The following is a 22962-nucleotide window of genomic DNA, read 5'->3' as shown; positions in this document are numbered from 1 at the left end:
TGGAGCATTGTGATGACAAGGGCCTGGAACATGGGTCTGAATATTTCCTGGATTATTGTGATGAGATATGGCATGGAACATTGTGATGACTAGGGCACGGAACACTGTGATACATGTGTCATGGAGGATTGTAATGACAAGGGCATGGAGCATTGTGATGACAGGGGCATTCAACATTGGTCTGAGATGTTTCATGGATTATTGTGATGACAGTGGGCATGGCGCATTGTGATGACAAGGGCATGGAACATTGTGATGACAAGGTCATGGATTATTGTGAAGACAGGTGTCAGGGAGCATTGTGATGACATATGTCATTGTCCACTGTAATGACAATGGCATGGAGCATTGTGATACCAAGTGTCATGGAGGATTGTGATGGCAAAGGTAATGGAGAATTTTGATGACAAGGGCTTGGAACATTGCGATGACAAGGGTCATGGAGCATTGTGATGACAAGGGCATGGAGCATTCTGATGAAAAGGTGCATGGAGCATTGAGATTACAGGGGTTTTGAAGCAATGTGATTACAAGGGCATGGAGCATTGTGATGAGAAGGCAATGGAGCATTATGATGACATGCGTCATGGAGCTTTGTGATGATAAGGACATGGAGCATTGTATTTACAGGGGTCTTTGAGCATTGTGATGAAAAGGGAATGGAGCATTGTGATGAAAAATGCATGGAGCCTTGTCATGACAGGGTTCAGGGAGCATATTGATGACAGCTGTCAGTGAGCATTGTGATGATAAGTGTATTGAGCATTGTGATGACAAAGATCATGGAGAATTGTGATGAGAAGACCATGAATAATTGTGATGACCAGCGTCATGGGGCATTGTGATGACAAGAGTTATGGAACATTGTGATCAGAAGGGTTTGGTGCATTGTGATGACAGAGATCATTGAGGATATTGATTTCATTGTGATGACAATAGCATGAAATATTATGGTGATGGGCACGGTTCATTTTGATGACAGGGTTCAAGGAGCATACTGATGACAAATGTCAGGGAGCATTGTGATGATAAGTGTATTGAGCATTGTGATGACAAAGATCATGGAGCATTGTGATGAGAAGACCATGAATAATAGTGATGACCAGCGTCATGGGGCATTGTGATGACAAGTGTTATGGAACTTTGTGATCAGAAGGGTTTGGTGCATTGTGATGACAGAGGTCATTGAGCGTTTTGATTTCATTGTGATGACAATAGCATGAAATATTATGGTGATGGGCACGGTGCATTGTGATGACAGGGTTCATGGAGAATTGAGATGAAAAGGGGCATGGAGCATTGTGATTACAGTGGTGTTGGAGCATTGTGATGAGAAGGCCATGGAGCATTGTGATGAGAAGGCCATGGAGCATTGTGATGACAAGGTCATGGAGTATTGTGAAGACAGGTGTCAGGGAGCATTGTGATGACATATGTCATTGTCCACTGTGATGACAATGGCATGGAGCATTGTGATACCAAGTGTCATTGAGGATTGTGATGGCAAAGGTAATGGAGCATTTTGATGACAAGGGCTTGGAACATTGCGATGACAAGGGTCATGGAGCATTGTGATGACAAGTGCATGGAGCATTCTGATGAAAATGTGCATGGAGCATTGAGATAACAGGGGTTCTGAAGCAATGTGATTACAAGGGCATGGAGCATTGTGATGAAAAGGCAATGGAGCATTCTGATGACATGCGTCATGGAGCTTTGTGATGACAAGGACATGGAGCATTGTGATTACAGTGGTCTTGGAGCATTGTGATGAAAAGGGAATGGATATTTGTGATGAAAAATGCATGGAGCCTTTTTATGACAGTGTTCAAGGAGCATACCGATGACAACTGTCAGGGAGCATTGTGCTGATAAGTGTATTGAGCATTTTAATGACAAAGATCATGGAGCATTGTGATGAGAAGACCATGGATAATTGTTATGACCAGCGTCATGGGGCATTGTGATGACAAGTGTTATGGAACATTGTGATCAGAAGGGTTTGGTGCATTGTGATGACAGAGGTCATTGAGCATTTTGATTTCATTGTGATGACAATAGCATGAAATAATATGGTGTCGGGCACGGTGCATTGTGATGACAGGGTTCATGGAGCATTGAGATGAAAAGGGATATGGAGCAATGTGATTACAGGGGTGTTGGAGCATTGTGATGTCAAGGGCATGGAGAATTGTGATTACAGGGGTCATGGAATATTGTGATGACAGGGGTGAGCGAGTATTTTGATGACTAGTGTTGGAACATTGTGATATCAGTGGTGAGAAGGCATTTTGAGGAGAAGTGCATGGAGCATTGTGATGACAAGGTTTATGGAGCATTTTGATGAAAAGGATGTGGAGCATTGTGATGACAAGTGCATGGTGCATTGTGATGACATGGGTTATGGAGCATTGTGCTGACACGCGCATCGAGCATTGTGATGACAAGGGTCATGGAGCATTGTGCTGACAAAGGCATGGAGCTTTGTGATGACAAGGGTCACAGAGCATTGTGATAAAATTTCATGGAGCATTGTGGTGACAAAGGTCACAGAACTTTGAGTGACGAGGTCATGGACCATTGTGATGATACATGTCATGAAGCATTGTGATGACTGGAGTTACGGAGCATTGTGATAACAGGGGTCCTGGAGCATTGTGATGAAAAGGGAATGGATCATTGTGATGAAAAAGGCATGGAGCCTTGTCATGACAGTGTTCAAGGAGCATACTGATGACAAGTGTCAGCGAGCATTGTGATGCCAAGTGTACTGAGCACTGTGGTGACAAAGGTCATGGAGCATTGTGATGAGAAGACCTTGCCTAATTGTGATGACAAGCGTCATGGGGCATGTGATGACAAGTGTTATGGAACATTGTGATCAGAAGGGTTTGGAGCATTGTGATGACAGAGGACATGGAGCATTTTGATTTCATTGTGATGACAATAGCATGAATCATTATGATGATGGGCATGGTGCATTGTGATGACAGTGTTCATGGAGCATTGAGATGAAAAGTGGCATGGAGAATTGTGATTACAGATGTCTTGGAGCATTGTGATGACAAGGGTCATGGAGCCTTGTGATGACAAGCCCGTGGAACATTGTGATGGCAGGGGTCATGGAGCATTGCTATGACAGGTGTAATGGAGCATTGTGATGACAAGGGCATGGAGCAATGTGATGAGAGATTTCATTGAGCATTGTTATGACAATGGCATGGAGCATTGTGATGCCAAGGGTCATGGAGTTTTGTGATGACAAATGTCATGGGGCATTTTGATGACAAGGGCGTGGTGCATTGTGATGAGAAGGGCAGGGAGCATTGTGAAGATAGGGTCATGGAGCAATTTGAATAAAAGGGTCATGGAATATTTTGATGACACGGGTTATGGAACATTGTGATGTCAGGGGTCATGAAGCATTGTGATGAAATGGGTCATGGAGAATTTTGTGACAGGGGTTATGGAACATTGTGATGTCAGGGGTCATGGAGCATTGTGATGATAAGGGCATGTAGCACTGTGATGACAGTGGTCATGGAACATTGTGATGACAGGGTTGAGCGACTATTGTGATGACTAGTGATGGAACATTGTGATATATGTGGTGAGAGAGCATTTTGATGAGAAGTGCATGGAGCATTGTGATGACAAGTTTTATGGAGCATAACGATGAAAAGGATGTGGAGCATTGTGATGAAAAGAGCATGGCACATTGTGATGACATGTGTCATGGAGCATTGAGCTGACAAGCGCATAGAGCATTTTGATGACAAGTGTCATGCAGCATTGTGCTGACAAAGGCATGTAGCATTGTGATGACAAGGGACACAGAGCATTGTGATGAAAATTTCATGGATCATTGTGGTGACAAAGATCACAGAGCCTTGTGTGACGAAGGCATGGACCATTGAGATGAGAAAGGTCATGATTCATTGTGAGGACTGGAGGAATGGAACACTGTGATGACGGGGGTCATGAAGCATTGTGATGACAAGGGCATGGAGCAATGTGATGACAGGGGCATGGAACATTGGTCTGACAAGTTTCATGGATTACTGTGATGACAGTGGGCATGGAGCATTGAGATGACAAGGGCATGGAGCATTGTAGTGACAAAGGTCACAGAGCCTTGTGTGACGAGGGCATGGACCATTGTGAGGACAAAGGTCATGAAGCATTGTGATGACTGGAGTCACGGAGCATTGTGATGACAGGTGTCATGGAGCATTGTGATGACAAGGGCATGGAGCATTGTGATGACAGGGTCATGGAGCATTGGTATGACATGTTTCATGGATTATTGTGATGACAGTGGGCGTGGCGCATTGTGATGACAAGGGCATGGAACATTGTGATGACAATGTCATGGAGTATTGTGAAGACAGGTGTCAGGGAGCATTGTGATGACATATGTCATTGTCCATTGTGATGACAATGGCATGGAGCATTGTGATACCAAGTGTCAATGAGGATTGTGATGACAATGGTAAAGGAGCATTTTGATGACAAGGGCTTGGAACATTGCGATGACAAGTGTCATGGAGCATTGTGATGACAAGGGCATGGAGCATTCTGATGAAAATGTGTATGGAGCTTTGAGATTACAGGGGTTTTGAAGCAATGCGTTTACAAGGGCATGGAGCATTGTGATGAGAAGGCAATGGAGCATTCTGATGACATGCGTCATGGAGTTTTGTGATGACCAGGACATGGAGCTTTGTGATTATAGTGGTCTTGGAGCATTGTGTTTAAAAGGGAATGGATCATTTTGATGAAAAATGCATGGAGCCTTGTCATGACAGGGTTCAAGGAGCATACTGATGACAACTGTCAGGGAGCATTGTGATGATATGTGTATTGAGCATTGTGATGACAAAGATCATGGAGCATTGTGATGAGAAGACCATGGATAATTGTGATGACCAGCGTCATGGGACATTGTGATGACAAGTGTTATGGAACATTGTGATCAGAAGGGTTTGGTGCATTGTGATGACAAGGGCACGGAGCAATGTGATGAGAGATTTCATTGAGCATTGTGACGACAATGGCATGGAGCATTGTGATGCCAAGGGTCATGGAGCTTTGTGATGACAAATGTCATGGGGCATTTTGATGACAAGGGCGTGGTGCATTGTGATGAGAAGGGCAGGGAGCATTGTGATGACAGGGTCATGGAGCAATTTGAATAAAAGGGTCATGGAATATTTTGATGACACGGGTTATGGAACATTGTGATGACAGGGGTCATGAAGCATTGTGATGAAATGGGTCATGGAGCATTTTGTGACAGGGGTTATGGAACATTGTGATGTCAGGGGTCATGGAGCATTGTGATGATAAGGGCATGTAGCACTGTGATGACAGTGGTCATGGAACATTGTGATGACAGGGGTGAGCCAGTATTGTGATGACTAGTGATGGAACATTGTGATATATGTGGTGAGAGAGCATTTTGATGAGAAGTGCATGGAGCATTGTGATGACAAGTTTTATGGAGCATAGCGATGAAAAGGATGTGGAGCATTGTGATGAAAAGAGCATGGCACATTGTGATGACATTTGTCATGGAGCATTGTGCTGACAAGTCATGGAGTATTTTGATGACAAGTGTCATGGAGCATTGTGCTGACAAAGGCATGGAGCATTGTGATGACAAGGGACACAGAGCATTGTGATGAAAATTTCATGGAGCGTTGTGGTGACAAAGGTCACAGAGCCTTGTGTGACGAGGGCATGGACCATTGAGATGAGAAAGGTCATGAATCATTTTGATGACTGGAGTAACGGAGCACTGTGATGACAGGGGTCATGGCGCATTGTGATGACAATGGCATGGAGCAATGTGATGACAGGGGCATGGATCATTGGTCTGAAAAGTTTCATGGATTACTGTGATGACAGTGAGCATTTAACATTGAGATGACTAGGGCATGGAGCATTGTAGTGACAATGGTCACAGAGCCTTGTGTGACGAGGGCATGGACAATTGTGAGGACAAATATCATGAAGCATTGTGATGACTGGAGTCACGGAGCATTGTGATGACAGGGGTCATGGAGCATTGTGATGACAAGGGCATGGAGCATTGTGATTACAGGGGCATGGAGCATTGGTCTGACATGTTTCATGGATTATTGTGATGACAGTGGGCATGGCACATTGTGATGACAAGGGCATGGAACATTGTGATGACAAGGTCATGGAGTATTGTGAAGACAGGTGTAAGGGAGCATTGTGATGACATATGTCATTGTCCATTGTGATGACAATGGCATGGAGCATTGTGATACCAAGTGTCATTGAGGATTGTGATGACAAATGTAATGGAGCAATTTGATGACAAGGGCTTGGAACATTGCGATGACAAGGGTCATGGAGCATTGTGATGACAAGGGCATGGAGCATTCTGATGAAAAGGTGCATGGAGCATTGAGATGACGGGGGTTTTGAAGCAATGTGATGACAAGATCATGGAGCATTGTGATGAGAAGGCAATGGAGCATTCTGATGACATGCGTCATGGAGCTTTGTGATGACAAGGATATGGAGCATTGTGATTACAGGGTTCTTGGAGCATTGTGATGACAAGTGTCATGGAGCATTGTGATGAGAAGGTCATGGAGCATTGGCCTGAAAATGTTCATGGAGTATTGTGATGACAGTGGTCAAGGAGCATTGTGATGACAAGGGAATGGAGTCTTGTGATGACAAGGTCCTGGAGCATTGTGATGAGAAGACCATGGAGCCTTGTGATGACAAGTCTCATGGAGCATTTTGATGAATTGGGGCATGGAACATTGTGATTACAGGGGTCTTGGAGCATTGTGATGAAAAGGGCATTGAGCATTGTGATAAGAAGACCATGGAGCATTCTGATGACATTTGTCATGGATCTTTGTGATGACAAGGGCATGGAACATTGTGATTACAGGGGTCTTGGAGCATCGTGATGACAAGGGTCATGGAGCCTTGGATGACAAGGCGGTGGAACATTGTGATGGCAGGGGTCATGGAGCATTGTTATGACAGGGTTAATGGAGCATTGTGATGACAAGGGCATGGAACATTGGCCTGAAAATTTCATGGATTATTGTGATGAGATTCGGCATGGAACATTGTGATGACTAGGGCATGGAACACTGTGATACATGTGTCATGGAGGATTGTAATGACAAGGGCATGGAGCATTGTGATGAGAAGTGTATCGAGGATTATGATGACAGGGGTCATGGAGCATTGTGATGACAAGGGCATGGAGCATTGTGATGACAGGGGCATGGAACATTGGTCTGAGATGTTTCATGGATTATTGTGATGACAGTGGTCAAGGCGCACTGTGATGACAAGAGCATGGAACATTTAGATGACAACGTCATGGAGTATTGTGAAGACAGGTGTCAGGGAGCATTGTGATGACATATGTCATTGTCCACTGTGATGGCAATGGCATGGAGCATTGTGATACCAAGTGTCATGGAGGATTGTGATGGCAAAGGTAATGGAGCATTTGGATGACAAGGGCGTGGAACATTGTGATGACAAGGGTCATGGAGCATTGTGATGACAAGGGCATGGAGCATTCTGATGAAAAGGTGCATGGAGCATTGAGATTACTGGGGTTTTGAAGCAATGTGATTACAAGGGCATGGATCATTGTGATGAGAAGGCAATGGAGCATTATGATGACAAGCGTCATGGAGCTTTGTGATGACAAGGACATGGAGCATTGTGATTACAGGGGTCTTGGAGCATTGTGATGAAAAGGGAATGGAGCATTGTGATGAAAAATGCATGGAGCCTTGTCATGACAGGGTTCAAGGAGCATGTTGATGACAACTGTCAGTGAGCATTGTGATGATAAGTGTATTGAGCATTGTGATGACAAAGATCATGGAGCATTGTGATGAGAAGACCATGAATAATTGTGATGACCAGCGTCATGGGGCATTGTGATGACAAGTGTTATGGAACTTTGTGATCAGAAGGGTTTTGTGCATTGTGATGACAGAGGTCATGGAGCATTTTGATTTCATTGTGATGACAATAGCATGAAATATTATGGTGATGGGCACGGTGAATTGTGATGACAGGGTTCATGGGGCATTGAGATGAAAAGGGGCATGGAGCATTGTGATTACAGGGGTGTTGGAGCATTGTGATGACAAGGGCATGGAGCATTGTGATGAGGAGGCCATGGAGAGTTCTGATGACATGCGTCATGGAGCTTTGTGATGACAAGGGCATGGAGAATTGTGATTACAGGGGTCATGGAATATTGTGATGACAGGGGTGAGGGAGTATTGTGATGACTAGTGATGGAACATTGTGATATCAGTGGTGAGAAGGCATTTTGAGGAGAAGTGCATGGAACATTGTGATGACAAGGTTTATGGAGCATTTTGATGACAAGGATGTGGAGCATTTTGATGATAAGTGCACGGTGCATTGTGATGACATGGGTTATGGAGCATTGTGCTGACAAAGGCATGGAGCTTTGTGATGACAAGGGCCACAGAGCATTGTGATAAAAATTTCATGGAGCATTTTGGTGACAATGGTCACAGAGCTTTTGTGACCACGTCATGGACCATTGTGATGACAAATGTCTTGAAGCATTGTGATGACTGGAGTCAGGGAGCATTGTGATAACAGGGGTCTTGGAGCATTGGGATGAAAAGGGAATGGATCATTGTGATGAAAAAGGCATGGAGCCTTGTCATGAGACTGTTCAAGGAGCATACTGATGACAAGTGTCATCGAGCATTGTGATGCCAAGTGTACTGAGCACTGTGGTGACAAAGGTCATGGAGCATGGTGATGAGAAGACCTTGCATAATTGTGATGACGAGCGTCATGGGGCATGTGATGACAAGTGTTATGGAACATTGTGATCAGAAGGATTTGGAACATTGTGATGACAGAGGACATGGAGCATTTTGATTTCATTTTGATGACAATAGCATGAATCATTATGATGATGGGCATGGTGCATTGTGATGACAGTGTTCATGGAGCATTGAGATGAAAAGTGGCATGGAGAATTGTGATTACAGAGGTCTTGGAGCATTGTGATGACAAGGGTCATGGAGCCTTGTGATGACAAGGCCGTGGAACATTGTGATGGCAGGGATCATGGAGCATAGTTATGACAGGTGTAATGGAGCATTGTGATTACAAGGGCATGGAGCAATGTGATGAGAGATTTCATTGAGCATTGTGATGACAATGGCATGGAGCATTGTGATGCCAAGGGTCATGGAGCTTTGTGATGACAAATGTCATGGGGCATTTTGATGACAAGGGCGTGGTGCATTGTGATGAGAAGGGCAGGGAGCATTGTGATGACAGGGTCATGGATCAATTTGAATAAAAGGGTCATGGAATATTTTGATGAAACGGGTTATGGAACATTGTGACGTCAGGGGTCATGAAGCATTGTGATGAAATGTGTCATGGAGCATTTTGTGACAGCAGTTATGGAACATTGTGATGTCAGGGTTCATGGAGCATTGTGATGATAAGGGCATGTAGCACTGTGATGACAGTGGTCATGGAACATTGTGATGACAAGGGTGAGCGACTATTGTGATGACTAGTGATGGAACATTGTGATATATGTGGTGAGAGAGCATTTTGATGAGAAGTGCATGGAGCATTGTAATGACAAGTTTTATGGAGCATAGCGATGAAAAGGTTGTGGAGCATTGTGATGAAAAGAGCATGGCACATTTTGATGACATGTGTCATGGAGCATTGTGCTGACAAGCGCATGGAGCATTTTGATGACAAGTGTCATGGAGCATTGTGCTGACAAAGGCATGGAGCATTGTGATGACAAGGGACACAGAGCATTGTGATGATAATTTCATGGAACATTGTGGTGACAAAGATCACAGAGCCTTGTGTGACGAGGGCATGGACCATTGAGATGAGAAAGGTCATGAATCATGGTGATGACTTGAGTAACGGAGCACTGTGATGACGGGGTCATGGAGCTTTTTGATGATAAGGGCATGTAGCACTGTGTTGACAGTGGTCATGGAACATTGTGATGACAGGGGTGAGAGAGTATTGTGATGACTAGTGATGGAACATTGTGATATATGAAGTGAGGGAGCATTTTGATGGTAAGGGCATGGAGCAATGTGATGACAGGGGCATGGAACATTGGTCTGACAAGTTTCATGGATTATTGTGATGACAGTGGGCATGGAGCATTGAGATGGCAAGGGCATGGAGCATTGTAGTGACAAAGGTCACAGAGCCTTGTGTGACGAGGGCATGGACCATTTTGAGGACAAATGTCATGAAGCATTGCGATGAATGCAGTCACGGAGCATTGTGTTGACAGGCGTCATGGAGCATTGTGATGACAAGGGCATGGAGCATTTTGATGACAGGGGCATGGAGCATTTGTCTGACATGTTTCATGGATTATTGTGATGACAGTGGGCATGGCGCATTGTGATGACAAGGGCATGGGACATTGTGATGACAATGTCATGGATTATTGTGAAGACAGGTGTCAGGGAGAACTGTGATGCCATATGTCATTGTCCATTGTGATGACAATGTCATGGAGCATTGTGATACAAAGTGTCATGAAGGATTGTGATGACAAAGGCAATGGAGCATTTTGATGACAAGGCCTTGGAACACTGCGATGACAAGGGTCATGCAGCATTGTGATGACAAGGGCATGGAGCATTCTGAAGAAAAGGTGCATGGAGCATTGAGATTACAGGGGTTTTGAAGCAATGTGATTACAAGGGCATGGAGCATTGTGATGAGAAGGCAATGGAGCATTCTGATGACATGCGTCATGGAGCTTTGTGATGACAAGAACATGGATCATTGTGATTGCAGGTTTCTTTGAGCATTGTGATGACAAGGGTCATGGAGCATTGTGATGAGAAGGTAATGGAGCATTGGCGTGAAAATGTTCATGGAGTATTGTGATGACAGTGGTCAAGGAGCATTGTGATGACAAGGGAATGGATCATTGTGATGACAAGTCCTGGAGCAGTGTGATGAGAAGACCAGGAGCCTTGTGATGACAAGTCTCATGGAGCATTCTGATGAATACGGGCATGGAGCATTGTGATTAAAAGGGTCTTGGAGCATTATTATGACAAGGGCATGGAGCATTGTGATGAGAAGGCCATGGATCATTCTGATGACATGTGTCATGGATATTTGTGATGACAAGGGCATGGAGCATTGTGATTACAGGGGTCTTGGTTCATCGTGATGACAGGGTCATGGAGCCTTGGATGCCAAGAAGGTGGAACATTGTGATGGCAGGGGTCATGGTGTATTGTTATGACAGGGCTAATGGAGCATTGTGATGACAAGGGCATGGAACATTTTTCTGAAATTTTCCTTTATTATTGTGATGAGATTCGGCATTGAACATTGTGATTACTATGGCACGGAACACTGTGATACATGTGTCGTGGAGGATTGTAAAGACAAGGGCATGGAGCATTGTGATGAGAAGTGTATCGAGCATTGTGATGACAAGCGTCATGGAGCATTGTGCTGACAAGGGCATGGAGCAGTGTGATGAGAGCTTTCATGTAGCATTGTGATGAAATGGCATGGAGCATTGTGATGCCAAGTGTCATGGAGCTTTGTGATGACAAAGGTCATGGAGCATTTTGATGACAAGGTTGTGGTGCATTGTGATGAGAAGGGCAGGGAGCATTGTGATGACAGGGTCATGGAGCAAATTGATGAAAAGTGTCATGGAACATTTTGATGACAGGGGTTATGGAACATTGTGATGTCAGGGGTCATGAAGCATTGTGATGAAATGCGTCATGGAGAATTTTGGACAGGGGTTATGGAACATTGTGATGTCAGGGGTCATGGAGCATTGTGATGATAAGGGCATGTAGCACTGTGATGACAGTGGTCATGGAACATTGTGATGACAGGGGTGAGCGAGTATTGTGATGACTAGTGATGGAACATTGTGATATATGTGGTGAGAGAGCATTTTGATGAGAAGTGCATGGAGCATTGTGATGACAAGTTTTCTGGAGCATAGTGGTGAAAAGTATGTGGAGCTTTGGATGAAAAGAGCATGGCACATTGTGATGACATGTGTCATGGAGCATTGTGCTGACAAGTGCATGGAGCATTGTGATGAAAAGTGTCATGGAGCATTGTGCTGACAAAGGCATGGAGCATTGTGATGACAAGGGACACAGAGCATTGTGGTGAAAATTTCATGGAGCACTGTGGTGAAAAATATCACAAATCCTTGTGTGAAGAGGGCATGGACCATTGTGAGGACAAAGCTCATGAATCTTTGTGATGACTGGAGTCACGGAGCATTGTGATGACAGGGGTCATGGAGCATTGTGACGACAAGAGCAAGGAGCAATGTGATGACAGGGGCATGGAACATTCGTCTGACAAGTTTCATCGATTATTGTGATGACAGTGGGCATGGAGCATTGAGATGACAAGGGCATGGCACATTGTGGTGCCAAAGGTCACAGAGCCTTGTGTGACGAGGGCATGGACCATTGTGAGGACAAAGGTCATGAAGCATTGTGATGACTGGAGTCACGGAGCATTGTGCTGAGAGGGGTCATGGAGCATTGTGATGTCAAGGGCATTGAGGATTGTGATGACAGGGGCATGGAGCATTTTGATGACAGGGGCATGGAACATTGGTCTGACATGTTTCATGGATTATTGTGATGACAGTGGGCATGGCGCATTGTGATGACAAGGGCATGGAACATTGTGATGACAAGGTCATGGAGTATTGTGAAGACAGGTGTCAGGGAGCATTGTGATGACATATATCATTGTGCATTGTGATGAAAATGGCATGGAGCATTGTGATACCAAGTGTCATGGAGGATTGTGATGATAAAGGTAATGTAGCATTTTGATGACAAGGAATTGGAACATTGCGATGACAAGGGTCATGGAACATTGTGATGACAAGGGCATGGAACATTCTGATGAAAAGGTGCATGGAGCATTGAGATTACAGAGGTTTTAAAGCAATGTGATTACAAGGGCATGGAGCATTGTGATGAGAAATCAATGGAGCATTCTGATGACATGGGTCATGAAGATTTGTGATGACAAGGACATGGAGCATTGTGACTGCATGGGTCTTGGAGCATTGTGATGAAAAGGGAATGGATCATTGTGATGAAAAACGCATGGAGCCTTGTCATGACAGGGTTCAAGGAGCATACTGATGACAACTGCCAGGGAGCATTATGATGATAAGTGTAATGAGCATTGTGATGACAAAGATCATGGAGCATTGTGATGAGAAGACCATGGATAAGTGTAATGACCAGCATCATGGGGCATTGCGATGACAAGAGTTATGGAACATTGTGATCAGAAGGGTTTGGTGCATTGTGATGACAGAGGTCATGGAGCATTTTGATTTCACTGTGATGACAATAGCATGAAATATTATGGTGATGGGCACGGTGCATTGTGATGACAGGGTTCATGGAACATTGAGATGAAAAGGGGCATGGAGCATTGTGATTACAGGGGTGTTGGAGCATTGTGATGACAAGGGCATGGAGCATTGTGATGAGAAGGCCATGGATCATTCTGATGACATGCGTCATGGAGCTTTGTGATGACAAGGGCATGGAGAATTGTGACTACAGGGGTCATGGAATATTGTGATGACAGGTGTGAGGGAGTATTATGATGACTAGTGATGGAACATTGTGATATCAGTGGTGAGAAAGCATTTTGTGGAGAAGTGCATGGAGCATTGTGATGACAAGGTTTATGGAGCATTTTGATGACAAGGATGTGGAGCATTGTGATGACAAGTGCATGGTGCATTGTGATGACATGGGTTATGGAGCATTGTTCTGACACGCACATCGAGAATTGTGATGACAAGGTTCTTGGAGCATTGTGCTGACAAAGGCATGGAGCTTTGTGATGACAAGGGTCACAGAGCATTGTGATAAAAAATTCATGGAGCATTGTGGTGACAAAGATCACAGAGCTTTGTGTTACGAGGTCATGGGCCATTGTGATGACAAATGTCATGAAGCATTGTGATGACTCGTGTCATGGAGCTTTGTGATAACATGGGTCTTGGAGCATTGTGATGAAAATGGAATGGATCATTGTGATGAAAAAGGCATGGAGCCTTGTCATGACAGTTTTCAAGGAGCATACTGAGGACAAGTGTCAGCGAGCATTGTGATGCCAAGTGTATTGACCATTGTGGTGACAAAGGTCATGGAGCATTGTGATGAGAAGACCTTGTATAATTGTGATGACGAGCGTCATGGGAAATGTGGCGACAAGTGTTATGGAACATTGTGATCAGAAGTGTTTGGGGCATTGTGATGACAGAGGACATGGAGCATTTTGATTTCATTTTGATGACAATAGCATGAATCATTATGATGATGGGCATGGTGCATTGTGATGACAGTGTTCATGGAGCATTGAGATGAAAAGTGGCATGGAGAATTGTGATTATAGAGGTCTTGGAGCATTGTGATGACAAGGGTCATGGAGCCTTGTGATGACAAGGCCGTGGAACATTGTGATGGCAGTGGTCATGGAGCATTGTTATTACAGGTGTAATGGAGCATTGTGATGACAAGGGCATGGAGCAATGTGATGAGAGATTACATTGAGCATTGTGATGACAAGGGCATGGAGCTTTGTGATGCCAAGGGTCATGGAGCTTTGTGATGACAAATGTCATGGGGCATTTTGATGACAAGGGCGTGGTGCATTGTGATGAGAATGGCAGGGAACATTGTGAAGACAGGGTCATGGAGCAATTTGAATAAAAGGGTCATGGAATATTTTGATGACAGGGGTTATGGAACATTGTGATGTCAGGGTTCATGAAGCATTGTGATGAAATGGGTCATGGAGCATTTTGTGACAGGGGTTATGGAACATTGTGATGTCAGGGGTCATGGAGCATTGTGATGATAAGGGCATGTAGCACTGTGATGACAGTGGTCATGGAACATTGTGATGACAGGGGTGAGCGAGTATTGTTATGACTAGTGATGGAACATTGTGATACATGTGGTGAGAGAGCATTTTAATGAGAAGTGCATGAAGCATTGTGATGACAAGTTTTATGGAGCATAGCGATGAAAATGTTGTGGAGCTTTGTGATGAAAAGAGCATGGCACATTGTGATGACATGTGTCATGGAGCATTGTGCTGACAAGCGCATGGAGCATTTTGATGACAAGTGTCATGGAGCAGTGTGCTGATAAATGCATGGAGCATTGTGATGACAAGGGACACAGAGCATTGTGATGAAATATTCATGGAGCATTGTGGTGACAAAGATGACAGAGCCTTGTGTGTCGAGGGCATGGACCATTGTGAGGACAAATGTCATGAATCATTGTGATGACTGGAGTCACGGGGCATTGTGAAGACAGCGGTCTTGGAGCATTGTGATGACAAGGGCATGGAGCAATGTGATGACAGGGGCATGGAACATTGGTCTGACAAGTTTCATGGATTATTGTGATGACAGTGGGCATGGAGCATTGAGATGACAAGGGCATGGAGCCTTGTGGTGACAATGGTCACAGAGCCTTGTGTGACAAGGGCATGGACCATTGTTAGGACAAATGTCATGAAGCATAGTGATGACTGGAGTCACGGAGCATTGTGATGACCGGGGCCATGGAGCATTTTCATGACAAGGGCATGGAGCATTGAGATTACAGGGATTTTGAAGCAATGTGATTACAAGGGCATGGAGCATTGTGATGAGAAGGCAATGGAGCATTCTGATGACATGCGACATGGAGCTTTGTGATGACAAGGACATGGAGCATTGTGATTACTGGGGTCTTGGAGCATTGTGATGAAAAGGGAATGGATCATTGTGATGAAAAATGCATGGAGCCTTGTCATGACAGGGTTCAGAGAGCATACTGATGACAAGTGTCATGGAGCATTGTGCTGACAAAGGCATGGAGTATTGGGATGACAAGGGACAAAGACCATTGTGATGAAAATTTCATGGAGCATTGTAGTGACAAAGGTCACAGAGCTTTGTGTGACGAGGTCATGTACCATTGTGATGACAAATGTCATGAAGCATTGTGATGACTGGAGTCAGCGAGCATTGTGATGCCAAGTGTATTGAGCATTGTGGTGACAAATGTCATGGAGCATTGTGATGAGAAGACCTTGCATAATTGTGATGACGGGCGTCATGGGGCATGTGATGACAAGTGTTATGGAACAATGTGATCAGATGGGTTTGGAGCATAGTGATGACAGAGGACATGGAGCATTTTGATTTCATTGTGATGACAATTACATGAATCATTATGATGATGGGCTTGGTGCATTGTGATGACAGTGTTCATGGAGCATTGAGATGAAAAGTGGTATGGAGAATTGTGATTACAGAGGTCTTGGAGCATTGTGATGACAAGGGTCATGGAGCCTTGTGATGACAAGGCCGTGGAACATTGTGATGGCAGGGGTCATGGAGCATTGTTATGAGAGGTGTAATGGAGCATTGTGATGACAAGCGCATGGAGCAATGTGATGAGAGATTTCATTGAGCATTGTGATGACAATGGCCTGGAGCACTGTGATGCCAAGGGTCATGAAGCATTGTGATGACTGGAGTCATGGAGCATTTGGATGACAGGGGCATGGAACATTGGTCTGACATGTTTCATGGATTATTGTGTTGACAGTGGGCATGGCACATTGTGATGACAAGGGCATGGAACATTGTGATGACAAGGTCATGGAATATTGTGAAGACACGTGTCAGGGACTATTGTGATGACATATGTCATTTTCCATTGTAATGACAATGGCATGGAGCATTGTGATACCAAGTGTCATAGAGGATTGTGATGACAAAGGTAATGGTGCATTTTGATGACAAGGGCTTGGAACATTGCAATGACAAGGGTCATGGAGCATTGTGATGACAACGGCATGGAGCATTCTGATGAAAAGGTGCATGGAGCATTGACATTACAGGGGTTTTGAAGCAATGTGATTACAAGGGCATGGAGCATTGTGATGAGAAGGCAATGCAGCATTATGATGACATCCGTCATGTAGTTTTGAGATGATATGGACATGGAGCATTCTGATTACACGTGTCTTGGAGCATTGTGATGAAAAAGGAATGGAACATTGTGATGAAAAATGCATGGAGCCTTGTCATGACCGGGTTCAAGGAGCATACTGATGACAACTGTCAGGGAGCATTGTGATGACAAAGATCATGGAGCATTGTGATGAGAAGACCATGGATAATTGTGAGGACCAGCGCCATGGGGCATTGTGATGACAAGTGTTATGGAACATTGTGATCAGAAGGGTTTGGTGCATTGTGATGACAGAGGTCATTGAGCATTTTGATTTCATTGTGATGACAATAGCATGAAATATTATGGTGATGGGCACGGTGCATTGTGATGACAGGGTTCATGGAGCATTGAGATGAAAAGGGGCATGGAGCATTGTGATTACAGGGGTGTTGGAGCATTGTGATGACAAGGGCATGGAGCATTGTGATGAGAAGTCCATGGAGCATTCTGATGACATGCGTCATGGAGCTTTGTGATGACACGTGTGTTGGAGCATTGTGATGACAAGGGCATGGAGCATTGTGGTGACAAAGGTCACAGAGCCTTGTGTGACGATGTCATGGACCATTGTGAGGACAAAGGTCATGAAGCATTGTGATGACTGGAGTCACGGAGCCTTTTGATGACAGGGGTCATGGAGCATTGTGATGACTATGGCATGGAGCATTGTGATGACAAGCGCCTTTGAGAATTTTGATGACAAGGTCGTGAAGCATTGTGATGAAAAGCACATGGAGCTTGCTATGACGGGTCATGGAGCATTGCGATGACAAGTGCATGGAGAATTGTGATGACAATATCATGTAACATTGTGATGAGACGTGTCATGGAGCATTGTGATGGGAAGACCTTTGAGCATTGTGATGAGAAAACCATGGATAATTGTGAAGTTGTGCGTCATGGAGCACTGTAATGACATGGGCGTGGAGCATTGTAATGACAAGTGTCATGGAGCATTGTGATGACAAGGGTCATGGAGGATACTGATGACAAGCTTGTGAAGTGTTGTGATGACAATGGCATGGAGCATTGTGATGAAAAGTGCATGGAGCCTTTTCATGACACGTTTCAAGGAGCATTCTGACGAGAAATGACAGGGAGCATTGTGATGATAAGTGTATTGAGCATTTTGATGACAAAGTTCATGGAGCATTGTCATGAGAAGTCCATGGATAATTGTGATGACAGGCATCAAAGTGTGTTGTGATGACAAGTGTTATGGGACATTGCGATCACAAGTGTTTGGAGCATTGTGATGACAGTGGTCATGGATCATTTTGATTTCAAGGAACATGGAGCATTTTGATGACAAGGGCTTGAAGCAATGTGATCCCAAGGTTCATGGAGGATTTTGATGACAATGGTAATGGAGAATTATGATGACAAGCGCATGGAGCATTGTGATGACAATGTCATGTAGCATTTTGCTGACAAAGCATGGAGCATTGTGATGACAAGGGTCACGGAGCAATGTGATGACAAGCGTCACAGAGCATTGTGATTACAGGGGCCATGGAACACTGGGATGACAAGGGCATGGATCAATGTGATGACAATGGTCATGGAGCATTTTGATGACAGTGGTCATGGAGCATTTTGATGACATGGGTCATGAAGCATTGTGATGAGAAGGTCATGGAACATTGGGCTGAAAATGTTCATGGAGTATTGTGATGACAGGTGTCATAGAACATTGTGATGACAAGGGAATGGAGCATTGTGATGACATGGTGCTGGAGCATTGTGTTGAGAAAACCATGGAGCCTCGTGATGACAAGTCTCATGGAGCATTGTGATGAAAAGGGGCATAGAGCATTGTGATGACAGGGTTCTTGGAGCTTTGTGATGAAAAGGGCATGGAGCATTGTGATGACAGGGGCATGGAGCATTGGTCTGACAAGTTTCATGGATTATTGTGATGACAGTGGGCATGGTGCATTGTTATGACAAGGGCATGGATCATTGTGATGACAAGGTCATGGATTATTGTGAAGACCGGTGTCAGGGAGCTTTGTGATGACATATGTCATCGTCCCTTGTGATGACAATGCCATGGAGCATTGTGATACCAAGTGTCATGGAGGATTGTAATGACAAAGGTAATGGAGCATTGTGATGACAAGGGCTTGGAGCATTGTGATGACAAGGGCATGGAGCATTGTGATAACAAGGGCCATTGATAATTTTGATGACAATTCATGAAGCATTGTGATGACAACCACATGGAGCTGGCTATGACAGGGGTCATTGAGCATTGCGATGAAAAGTGCATAGAGAATTGTGATGACAAAGCATTTAACACTGTGAGGAGAAGTGTCATGGAGCATAGTGATTCCAAGGACGTGGAGAACTGTGATCACCAAAGACATGGAGCATTGTGATGACCAGGGCATGCAGCATTGTGATGGCAAGACCGTGGAGCATTGTGATGAGAAGACCATGGATAATTGTGATGACGAGTGTCATGGAGCACTGTAATGACAAGGGGCATGGAGCATTGTGATGGCAGGTGTTATAGAGAATTCTGATGACAGCGGTCATGGAGCATTCTGATGACAAGCTTGTGGAGTATTGTGATGACAATGGCATGGAGCATTGTGATGAAAATGGCATGGAGCATTGTGATGAAAAAGGCATGGAGCCTTTTCATGACAGGGTTCAAGGAGCATTCTGACGACAAGTGTTAGGGAACATTTTGATGACAAGTGTAGTGAGAATTGTGATGACAAAGGTTATGGAGCATTGTGATGAAAAGGGCATGGTGTATTGTGATGACAGGCATCATTGAGCGTTCTGATGACAAGAATTATGGAACATTGTGATCACAAGGGTTTGGAGCATTGTGATGACAGGGGTCATGGATCATTTTGATTTAAAGGAGCATGGAGCATTGTGATGCCAATGGTCATGGAGCTTTGATATGACAAAGGTCATGGAGCATTTTGATGACAAGGTCGTGGTGCATTGTGATGAGAAGGGCATGGTGCATTGTGATGACAAGGTCATGGAGCATTTTGATGACAAAGGCATGGAGCATTGTGATGACAAGTGTCATGGAGCACTGTGATGACATGCGTCACGGAGCATTGTGATTACGGGTTCATGGAGCATTGGGAAGACAAGGGCAGGATCATTGTGATGACAAGTGTCATGGAGCATTTTGATGACAAGAGTCCCGGATCACTGTTTTGTCAGGGGTCATGGAGCACTGTGATGACAGTGGTCATGGAGCATTGTGATGACAGGGGTCATGAAGCATTGTGATGAGAATGTCATGGAACATTGGGCTGAAAATGTTCATGGAGTATTGTGATGACAGCAGTCATGGAGCATTGTGATGACAAGGGAATGGAGCATTGTGAGTACAAGGTCCTGGAGCATTGTGATGAGAAAACCATGGAGCCTTGTGATGACAAGTCTCATGGAGCATTCTGATGTAAATGGGCATGGAGCCTTTTGATGACAAGTCTCATGGAGCATTCTGATGTAAATGGGCATGGAGCATTGTGATTACAGGTGTCTTGGTGTATTCTGATGACAAGGGAAAGGAGCATTGCGATGAGAAAGTCATGGAGCATTCTGATGACATCCATCATGGATCTTTGTGATGATAAGGGCATGAAGCACTGTGAGTACATGGGTCTTGGAGCCTTATGATGACAAGGGTCATGGAGCCTTGTGATGACAAGGCTGTGGAACATTGTGATGACAGGGATCATGGAGCATTGTTATGTCAGGGGTAATGGAGCATTGTGATGACAAGGCCATGTGGAATTGGTCTGAAAAGTTTCATGGAGTATTGTTATGAGAGTGGGCATGGAGCATTGTGATGACAAGGGCCCGGAATACTGTGGTACAGGGTTCATGGAGAACTGTAATGACAAGGGCATGGAGCAATGTTATGAGAAGGGCATCGAGCATTTTGATGACAAGCGTCATGGAGATTTGTGATCACAAGGGCATGGAGCAATGTGACGAGAAGGTTCATGGAGCATTGTGATGACAAAGACATGGAGCATTATGATGCCAAGGGTCATGGAGCTTTGTGATGACAAAGGTCATGGAGCATTTTGATGGCATGTGTTATGGAGCATTGTGAGGTCAGGGGTCATGGAGCATTGTGATGAAAAGGGTCATGGAGCATTTTGATGACATGGGTTATGGAGCACTGAGATGTCAGGGGTCATGGAGCACTGTGATCATAAGGGCATGTAGTATTGTGATGACAGGGGTCATGGAACATTGCGATGACAAGGGTGAGGGAGTATTGTGATGACTACTGATGGAACATTGTGATATCAGTGGTGACAGAGCATTTTGATGAGAAGTGCATGGAGCATTGTGATGACAAGCCGGTGGAGCATTGTGTTGACAAGCGCATGGAGCATTGTAATGACAAGTCTCATTGAGTATTGTGCTGAGAAAGGCATGGAGCATTGTGATGACAAGGGTCACGGAGCATTGTGATGAAAAGTTCGTGGAGCATTGTGTTGACATATGTCAAAGAGACTTGTGATGACGAGGGCATTGACCATTGTGATGAAAAAGATCATGAAGCATTGTGATGAATGGAGTCACGGAGCCTTGTGATGACAGGGGTCATGGAGCATTGGGATGTCAAGGGCATGGAGCATTGTGATAAGAAGGTCATGCAGCATTGGGCTGAAAATGTTCATGGAGTATTGTGATGACAGGGTAATGGGACATTGTGATGACAAGTTCCTGGGGCATTGTGATGAGAAAACCATGGAGCCTTGTGATGAAAAGTCTCATGGAGCATTCTGATGAAAAGGTGCATGGAGCATTGTGATTACAGGGGTCATGAAGCATTGTGATGAAAATGGCATGGAACATTGTGATGCCAAGGGTCATGGAGTTTGTGATGACAAAGTTCATGGAGCATTTTGATGACAAGGTCGTGGTGCATTGTGATGAGAAGGGCAGGGAACATTTTGATGACAGGGTCATGGAGCAATTTGATGAAAAGTATCATGGAATATTTTGAAGACAGTGGTTATGGAACACTGTGATGTCAGGGGTCATGGAGCATTGTGATGAAAAGGGTCATGGAGCATTTTGATGACAGGGGTTATGGAACACTGTGATGTCAGTGGTCATGGAGCATTGTGATGAAAAGGGTCATGGAGCATTTTGATGACAGGGGTTATGGAACATTGTGATGTCAGGGTTCATGGAGCATTGTGATGATAATCTCATGTAGCATTGTCGTGACTGGGATCATGGAACATTGTGATGACAGGGGGGAGACAGCATTTTGATGAGAAGTGCATGGATCATTGTGATGGCAAGGTTTTGGAGCACTGTAATGACAAGGATGTGGAGCATTGTGATGACAAGCGCATGGCGCATTGTGATGACATGGGTTATGGAGCATTGTGCTCACAAGCGCATGGAGCATTGTGATGACAAGGGTCATGGAGCATGGTGAAGACAAGGATCACAGAGAATTGTGATGAAAAGTTCATGGAGCATTGTGGTGAGAAAGGTCACAGAGCCCTGTGTGACGAGGACATGGACCATTGTGATGACAAATGTCATGAAGCCTTGTGATGACTGGAGTCACAGAACATTGAGATGACAGGGGTCTTGGAGCACTGTGATGACAAGGACATGGAGCATTGTGATGAGAAGGCCATGGAGCATTCTGATGACATGCATCATGGAGCATTGTGATTAAAGTTCATGGAGCACTGTGATTACAGGGGTCTTGGAGCATTGTGATGAAAATGGTATGGATCATTGTGATGAAAAAGGCATGGAGCCTTGTCATGACAGGGTTCAAGGAGTATATTGATGACAAGTG

The sequence above is a fragment of the Hyperoodon ampullatus genome, assembly GCF_949752795.1.
Source record: "Hyperoodon ampullatus genome assembly, contig: SUPER_X_unloc_1, whole genome shotgun sequence".
Lineage (NCBI taxonomy): Eukaryota > Metazoa > Chordata > Mammalia > Artiodactyla > Ziphiidae > Hyperoodon > Hyperoodon ampullatus.
This window is presented reverse-complemented; position numbering follows the sequence as displayed.